The following is an 8467-nucleotide window of genomic DNA, read 5'->3' on the forward strand; positions in this document are numbered from 1 at the left end:
CCCGGTTGAACGTGATATAGCCGCACTAGAATACGATGCTTTTTTGCATAATCGCAAGACTTCGTTCCGGTGTCGACCGAATGTTATCATGATGTATGTGGCCCAGGGGTTACCGTAGCCGCTAAGGTTTGAAACTTCTTGCTTAAAATATTGTAGTCTTTGGCATAGACTACGATGGTAGTCATGGAGATAGGAGTTTGTTATCTCGTGTCAGATGTAAATGGTGAAAAGAAAACTCATGATTCGTGGTATTTTTATGTAATATGTAGGTATTTTATAAAAGTGGAACCCCGAGTGATCTCCAAAACCCATTCTATTATTATATACGATTCGGCTTCGATATCTATAATACAATAGGAGTTTATTTCATGTGTCAGATGACAAGGGTGGAAACAACCTACGATTCATGTTGTTTATTTACGTGCAATATGTGGGCATATTGTAAAAGTGGAATGCCGAGTTGTATTTCTAAAACTTGTTCTATTATTTTATACTATTTGGCTGCGACTCGGCGTGACGACAATACAAAACATTTTTCGCGAATCGGTGTTCATACATTCACACAATACATTAGACGCCATGTTGTCATAAACGACATATTATAAAATCGCTGTGATTTAATATTCTTAATCATTAATTTTATGGCAAGTGTCCATCAGGAATCATTGTTCTTACACACAGAATCGTATTATTTCGCTTTCGGGTAGTAATATGTCAAAATTGTTGGTTCTTTAGGCGAACAATGTATGGAGAACGAACATTGTCCTTTGAACTTTCAAGGTCATCTGGAAGTGGTTAGAATTTGGTCTTATAGGTCAGCCATGTAGATTTTTAGACGATAATACCTAAAGAACCGTTTGAGGTATATTTATGAAATTTGAAGCTGATGTTTATCTTGCAAGTCTCAACCCATGAGCCAAATTTGAAGTGTTAATGCACAGTACTTTTTGAGTGATAAGGAGTCAAAAGTGGCTTCAATTGGTTCGTCTAAATATACGCACGGTGCAGTCCCCTCCCTGGAAGTAGGCTTAACATACTCCCGCATGTCTAGAATATTAGCTCAATGTTGATTTAGTCGATTTTCTCCTGATGGAAACATGTAAGACAAAAATAAAATTTCTAATATTACAGACCTTCTAGAGCAGTTGCCGCGAAAACTATACAAGATATAGAAAAACTTGACTATCTCACCTGTAGCAAATTGAATAAGCTTTTTTTGGTTCATAGTAGTCATGTCACTAGGACGCATAGTTTCCGAGGATTAAGCGAAAAACCGAAAAGTGGTACCTTTAAACCCCCCTCTCCCCGCCGGCTTAAGGGCTAAGGGCGGGGACTTTTGCTATGTTCACCTTCTAACTAGTCTAAATAAAGTCCCGAAGTCAAAAATTGTGTTCCACGGATTTCCATCTATAATGCTTTATTGACTGGACTATGATGTGTGATGCGTTGCTGTATGCATGGAACAGCGTTTAGGAGTTGTTTACCTTTCATCATCACCTCATCAACATGAAATGATGACTACAAGACACAAATACTTGAATAACTTATGAATAAAATAATATGAAAAACTTAACACGTGGCTATAAACATTTCACTTCAGACCCACGATACCCCGGGCCTACATACAACGAATAATTAGTACCAGGGCAACATAACCATAAAGGAGCTATTTTATGATACATGTTTATATCTCGGGCCTACCAAGAAGAATTTGATATAGCTCCTTTATGATTATGTTGCCCTGGTACTTTAATACATAATTTTTAGTAAATTTTTTTGAAAACATTTAACAGCCTTTGTTACTCAGAAAATTATTTGGATTTTCATAGTGAAATATAATTATGTTATCAAATCTGTCCAGTAGTTTCGGAATCTATTCAGTACAAACAAACAATCAAATATTTCTCCTCTTTATAATATTAATATTATATAAATTATAATTATAGATAATCGTTTTACAGTTAATGGTAGCGCGGCACTATTGGTGGTGTAAAGGGGATTAAAAAATACCCTTTGCACCACCAGTGGTGCAGGCCGGTGGTGCAAAGGGTACAAAAGGCCACAGTTTGGGGATGGGCTCTATTGTTGTTATGGGGTTTAATTTATAAAGCGCCATGATTATTTATTTCAACTTGCTTGTTTATTGCAATCTTACACATGCAAAATATAAATTACAACGGAGCACATCAAAACAAAACTTTTCAGTCGGCCATTTTTCCACAGAGAGTGACCATAGACTTTGAGCTAGCTTTTTAAACTCTAAACCATAAATAAATGTTTAGTGTTGTCATTACTCAACACTCTTCCTCAACATAAACATTTATTTACATATTCATACAGTCCCAAACCTTCAATTAAACTATAGAATACATTTTTACTTAAAGGCTTAGTTAAGATATCAGCTAACTGATTTTTAGAATTAACATAAACAATATTTATCAAATTTTCTTCAACCTTTTGTTTAACAAAATTAAATTTTACATCAATATGCTTTAATCGCTTTATATCACAACCTTTCAACGATTTAATTGTACTCTGGTTGTCTTCAAAAATAGTTACAGTTGGAACATCTACATTTAGGTCATTTAGTAATTTAATCATGAAACAAGCTTCCATTACAGATTCACACAAACTAACATACTCAGCTTCAGTTGTACTAAGTGCAACACTACTTTGCTTTTTAGATTTCCATACAACAGTATTGTTATAAACTTTAAATAAATATCCAGATGTTGACTTTCGATCATTATCTCTAGCAAAATCAGCATCTGCATATCCAACAAGTGGTTCACTTAAGTCATTTTTAGTATAAAGTAATACAAAGTTAATTGTCTTTTTAACATATCTCAATAATCTCTTTAAAGCACGCCAAAGTTCGGCATTAGGTTTTGATTGAAATCTACTTAAATAATAGACAGATGTAGCTAAATCTGGTCTTGATCCTACAGTTGCATACATGAGAGAACCTATGAGAGATCTACATTGTTTTTCATAAGACAAGTCAATTTCCAAGTTTTCATCAAATTTAAAGTTATGATCCATAGGTGTGTTACAGCCTTTACAATCTGACATATTAAACAGTTTTAAAATTCTTTTAAGATACTTTGACTGATCAATAAAAATTCCTTCAGAACTCTTTCTTATAGAAATACCCAAGTAAGTTAAATTATTATCCCCTAAATCTTTCATTTTAAATTGAGCTTTCAAAAAGTCTTTTACTGAATTGATATCTTTAATATTTTGTCCAAGAATTAATAGATCGTCTACGTATAAAAGTAAGTATGTTTCCCCTTTAATATATAAACAATAGTCATTATCCGAGCGTTTAAAACCATAAGAAGTAATAGTCTCATTGAATTTTTCATACCAATATTTAGGTGATTTCTTCAGTCCATATAACGATCTCTTGAGTTTGAGTACACAATTTTCTTTAACATTCATTCCTTTTGGTGGTTTTAGGTATACATCTTCGTCAATCCTCCCATACAAAAAGGCTCCTTTCACGTCCATTTGGTGTATAGTATAATCCCTCTTAGCAGCTACTGATAACAATGTCCTTAACGTTTGTAGTTTCAATACCGGTGAATAGATGTCTTCAAATTTCTCTTCCTGTTGGAAACCTCTAATGACTAATCTAGCTTTACATAATTTACCTCTTTCTGTCTCTTTCTTTGTAAATACCCATTTTCCATCTAATATCTTCTTATCTTTCGGTTCTGGTACGATTTCAAATGTCTCCGTTTCTTCTAAAACTTTAAGTTCCTCTTTTACAGCTTTTAACCAATCATTTTTGTCCTCTCTCTCTTCAATGTCCTCATATCTTACCGGTGTATCTTCATGTTGACTGCTTAATAATGCAAATAGAGCTTCATCACTTTCTTCGTCAAAATCCGCAACATAGTCCTTCTGCCATAATGGTTTCTGTCTTTTCCTTTTTTGTCTTTCTTGTTCTTCCTTTTCCAGTTCTTCACTTTCTTGCTCATTTTCATTGTTTTCAGAAGTTTGGTTCTTTTCTTCTTCATTCTCTATACTAGTTTCTCCTCCTGTTCTGTCTGGTTTCTGTTCTTCATTTTCACACTCTGTATAGTCAGGGATAAAAATTGTCTTTTCCGGTTTCTTTAGGTTTTCATCAAATATCACATTTCTTGCCGTCACTGCCATGTTATTTTCTTCATCAAATAATTTGTATCCTCCTACATTATATCCAATCATTATCATTTTCTTGCCTTTGTCATCCAATTTCTTCCTCAATTCTTTAGGAACGTGATTGTAAGCAATGGATCCAAATACTCTCAAATTCGAAACATCAGGTTTTCTTCCTTCCCATAATTCACTAGGTGTAGTATCTCTTCCTGCAACTGGACTCCTGTTTGTAACGTACGTAGAATATAATACTGCTTCTCCCCAAAATTCTTTTTTCATTCCTGCATCTATCAATATTGTTCTCGCTTTATCCATGAGGGTTCTGTTCATTCTCTCCGCCACACCATTCATCTCCGGATTATAAGGTACTGTATGCTGCATGACTATTCCATTTCTGTTACAAAAATCCCTAAACTCATTAGACAAGTATTCGCGCCCATTATCCATTCTCAATTTTAAAATGTTACTATTAAAATGTTTAGTTACCATGTTATAATAATATAAAAACTTTTTGAAAACTTCAGATTTATGTTTTATCAAAAATACCATAGTGAAATGTGTAAAGTCATCAATAAAAGTGACAAAATAATTTTTGTCATCCCAAGTGGTTGGTGAAATTGGACCACATACATCAGTATGAACTAACTCTAAAGGTTTCTTGGCTCTATAGCCTTTATGATTGAATGGCTGTCTAGTACTTTTACCCAATAAACAAGATTCACATAAATCACTCTGTGTCGTTTTATTTTTTAAGTCCGATAAACCTTTTACCATGCAATTTTTCGCCAATAAATTTAAATTACTTGAACCCAAATGACCAAAACGTCGGTGCCACAATTCATAAAGATTTACATCAGGTTTATTAATTAAATAACAAGATTTTACTGAAGTTACTAAAACATTCACTGTGTACAAAGTTCCAGAATTATTACCAATCATTAGTATGTAATCTTTTTCAAAAACTCTTACTTTACCTTGAGAAAAACTGACAGTCAAACCAGCATTTTCCATTTTTGATACAGACAATAAATTTTTTCTTAAGTCAGGGACATAGTAAACATTTTTAATTATGCATTTATATTGCCTGTTGCCTACCTTACTAATTACCTCTATGTTGCCAATTCCTATTGCTTGTAAATTAATACCATTTTTGGCAGCAGCAATGAGACGTGGTTTTGTTAATTGTATATAGTCCACAAAATGTTCTCTTGTGTTAACTAAATGATCTGAACACCCTGAGTCCACACAAAATTGTAGTTCGCAATACTTTTCTGCACACTTATATTTTTGCACACTTTCTTCACACTGATTATTTTCACTCACAAATGCACTAGGATTATTTTCCGTATAATTACTTTCCTCTCTCCGTTCTTGACTCTGGTAGTTTCTCCCTCGGCCATGGCTCCATCCTTGTCCTCGTCCTGTATTGTTGTATCCTTGTCCTCGTCCTGTATTGTATCCTTGTCCAGTATAGTATCCTCGTCCTGTATTGTAGAATCCTCTTCCTGAATTGTTATTTCCTCCTCTATATGTTTGTCCCGATCCAGTAGTATAATTTCGCCCTGTAGAATAATTGTTTCCTTGTCCTCGACCTCTGCACTGGTATTTCTTATGGCCTGGCTTCCCACAGTTGTAACAATTGAAGGCACTCGAGCTCGTCTCTTTGTTGTTTTCATTAAACTTTTTCTTCTTTTCTTCCTCTGCGAGAAGTCTTTTCATGACTGTGCTCAGTTTCAGGTCTCCCATTGTCTCTAATGCGGTGACTACGCCCTCGTAGCTTTTTGGCATAGATAAAAGTATGTAGTTAATTTTTTCCTCGTCTGACAAAACTGATTCTGCCTCCTCCAACTGAGTGCAGATTTCTTGAATTTTGGTAAAATGTTCTTTCAGTGGTTTGCTCTCTAGATACTTTATTTCGTTCAGCTGTCTTCTCAAAAACAATTTTCCTCTTGCACTTTTTTCTTTGAAGTTTTCCTCTAAGTTTTTGTACATTTTAAATGCACTTTCTTGGCGTACATATTGAAGATGACTATCAGCCACTGCGCTAATTATTAGAGCCTGTGCCCTTGCTTCGAGGCTCTTATTTTCGGCTTTCTTGGAGAAATTTTCGTCAATCACAGCGCCCAGGCAATTTGCCTCATTTAGCATACTTTTCATTCTAAAAGCCCAATTCGAAAATCCTTCCCCATTGAATTGTGCAATGTTATATCTGTTGTCTTTCGAACACGACATGATGACGATGATATTCGTAGATGTAATTTTCGGTACCATAAACCTTTCCAACAATGTCCTCCACTCGTGGATGCGATTGAACTTAATTTCTTGTGACAAATTCTTCTGGGCCCATAACTATTGTTGTTATGGGGTTTAATTTATAAAGCGCCATGATTATTTATTTCAACTTGCTTGTTTATTGCAATCTTACACATGCAAAATATAAATTACAACGGAGCACATCAAAACAAAACTTTTCAGTCGGCCATTTTTCCACAGAGAGTGACCATAGACTTTGAGCTAGCTTTTTAAACTCTAAACCATAAATAAATGTTTAGTGTTGTCATTACTCAACAGGCTCCAACAACAAAAAGGAAAATACATAGGTAGAATCATTATATTCAGAAAATATAATATTAACAGTTACAGAAAATAATTTCATTACGCTAATATAATAACTACTGTAGTTATACTTCTCCGGAATCCATTTACTACAGGAAATACGAAGAAATATAAACATAACCAATAAATAGAGACGAACACAATTAGCCCCAAACCGACAAACCAAAGATCATTTATAAAAGCCATAATACTTATAATTATTGCGAGTAGTACATCAACAAAGAAATATACGAGACAGAACCATAGATACATTAGTATTAATTTTTCGTTGTAAGTGAAGGCGGCTACTATGAGGATGATGTGTATGGCAGCCATGAGCACGCCCCCTGCCGCGTAGATGTGTATGAGATACGTCGCCGCGTCGTCGTTTATTCCGTAAGTCTCGAATACCTTGTCTCCAACGGTGAGCAGCAATATGTAGTACATGCTGGGTAAGAGCCCCAAGAAAGCAATTATGATCGTGCCGACCTTTAGCGACATGCAAAAGCAACAATGATTTGCAGTGAGGCATAACTGGTTCATAATAGTCTTCATATTGAATAATTTATATTCCTGGGGACAGAAGATCAAATCTACATGACGTTACGAATAACTTAAGTACTATGTATTTACTTACGTAATTAAACTTAAACAACAATAGGGAGAAGTGATATTTCGCGTTGTTTTCATTTAGGCACGAAATTCATTTGGTTAGTAGTTAGTTCATTTAGCTGCGAAAATCATTTTAAGTCTATTGGTGTGGATTGTTGTGTAATATGTAATTAGGAAAATTTACATACCTGTCTATATCGCACGCTGCATCTGAGTTATTATTTTTGTTAAAAGTAAAAGAAATGATAAAATTATTTACTGTATTTACTACACCTGTTCCATTAAACTCATACTAAGAAATTAACTAATTACTCGAGTAAGTATTTGTACATTTCAGAATTTACTTGCGTTGGTAATACTCAAACGAAATTTAATTAACATAGTAGCTATTTCTAGCGCTTAGAATTATTATTAATATTCTGTATAATGGCTTCAATGGTGCGAATTTATAGCACAAACAATCAATAAATTAACGTCCCACGACTTTGAAACGTCAAGTGCCAAAAAATCCAAAAATCAAAACCTTGACAACTAGTTATTCTTCTTCTTTTTTGATGATGTTGGCAATACACGTCGAGGTCGACTTGATTTGTGCCATTTTCAAGTATTTACCTATGTACTGTTTTGCTTCACTTGCCCACACTCATGTAGGTTCACGAACACTAAATGGTTACCCCATAGATACAGTTCACTCCTTCTATTAAAGAACGGCTGTAAATTAGTAATGTCGCACTGAGTTGGTCCACCATTATTACACATTAATAGTCGCCCAAACACGAATTTGAGAAAATAAAACAAAACCGCTAACATGACGCTTCAGATTCCCGCCAAGAAGTCGACAGCTAGTTCGTCTTTTATTTTGGCGACGACTTGGTATTGAGAACCATGATTTCGCCAATGTCACGTATAAGCTTTGACGTTCAAACGAAGCTGACGTAACGGGGAGCAACTGCGAACCGCCTTTGAGTAAAAGTTGACAGAAAGCAACTTTTTCTTATACGCTAGCTATAGATGACCCAAGTCCCACCAAACTCAATGACAGGGCCCAACTAGCACATTAGCAGGTTAATGGGATGATATAAGTCAAATTGCCGCCTATAGTTCAATTAAGGTTTTA

The sequence above is a fragment of the Ostrinia nubilalis genome, chromosome Z (genome assembly GCF_963855985.1).
Source record: "Ostrinia nubilalis chromosome Z, ilOstNubi1.1, whole genome shotgun sequence".
NCBI lineage: Eukaryota > Metazoa > Arthropoda > Insecta > Lepidoptera > Crambidae > Ostrinia > Ostrinia nubilalis.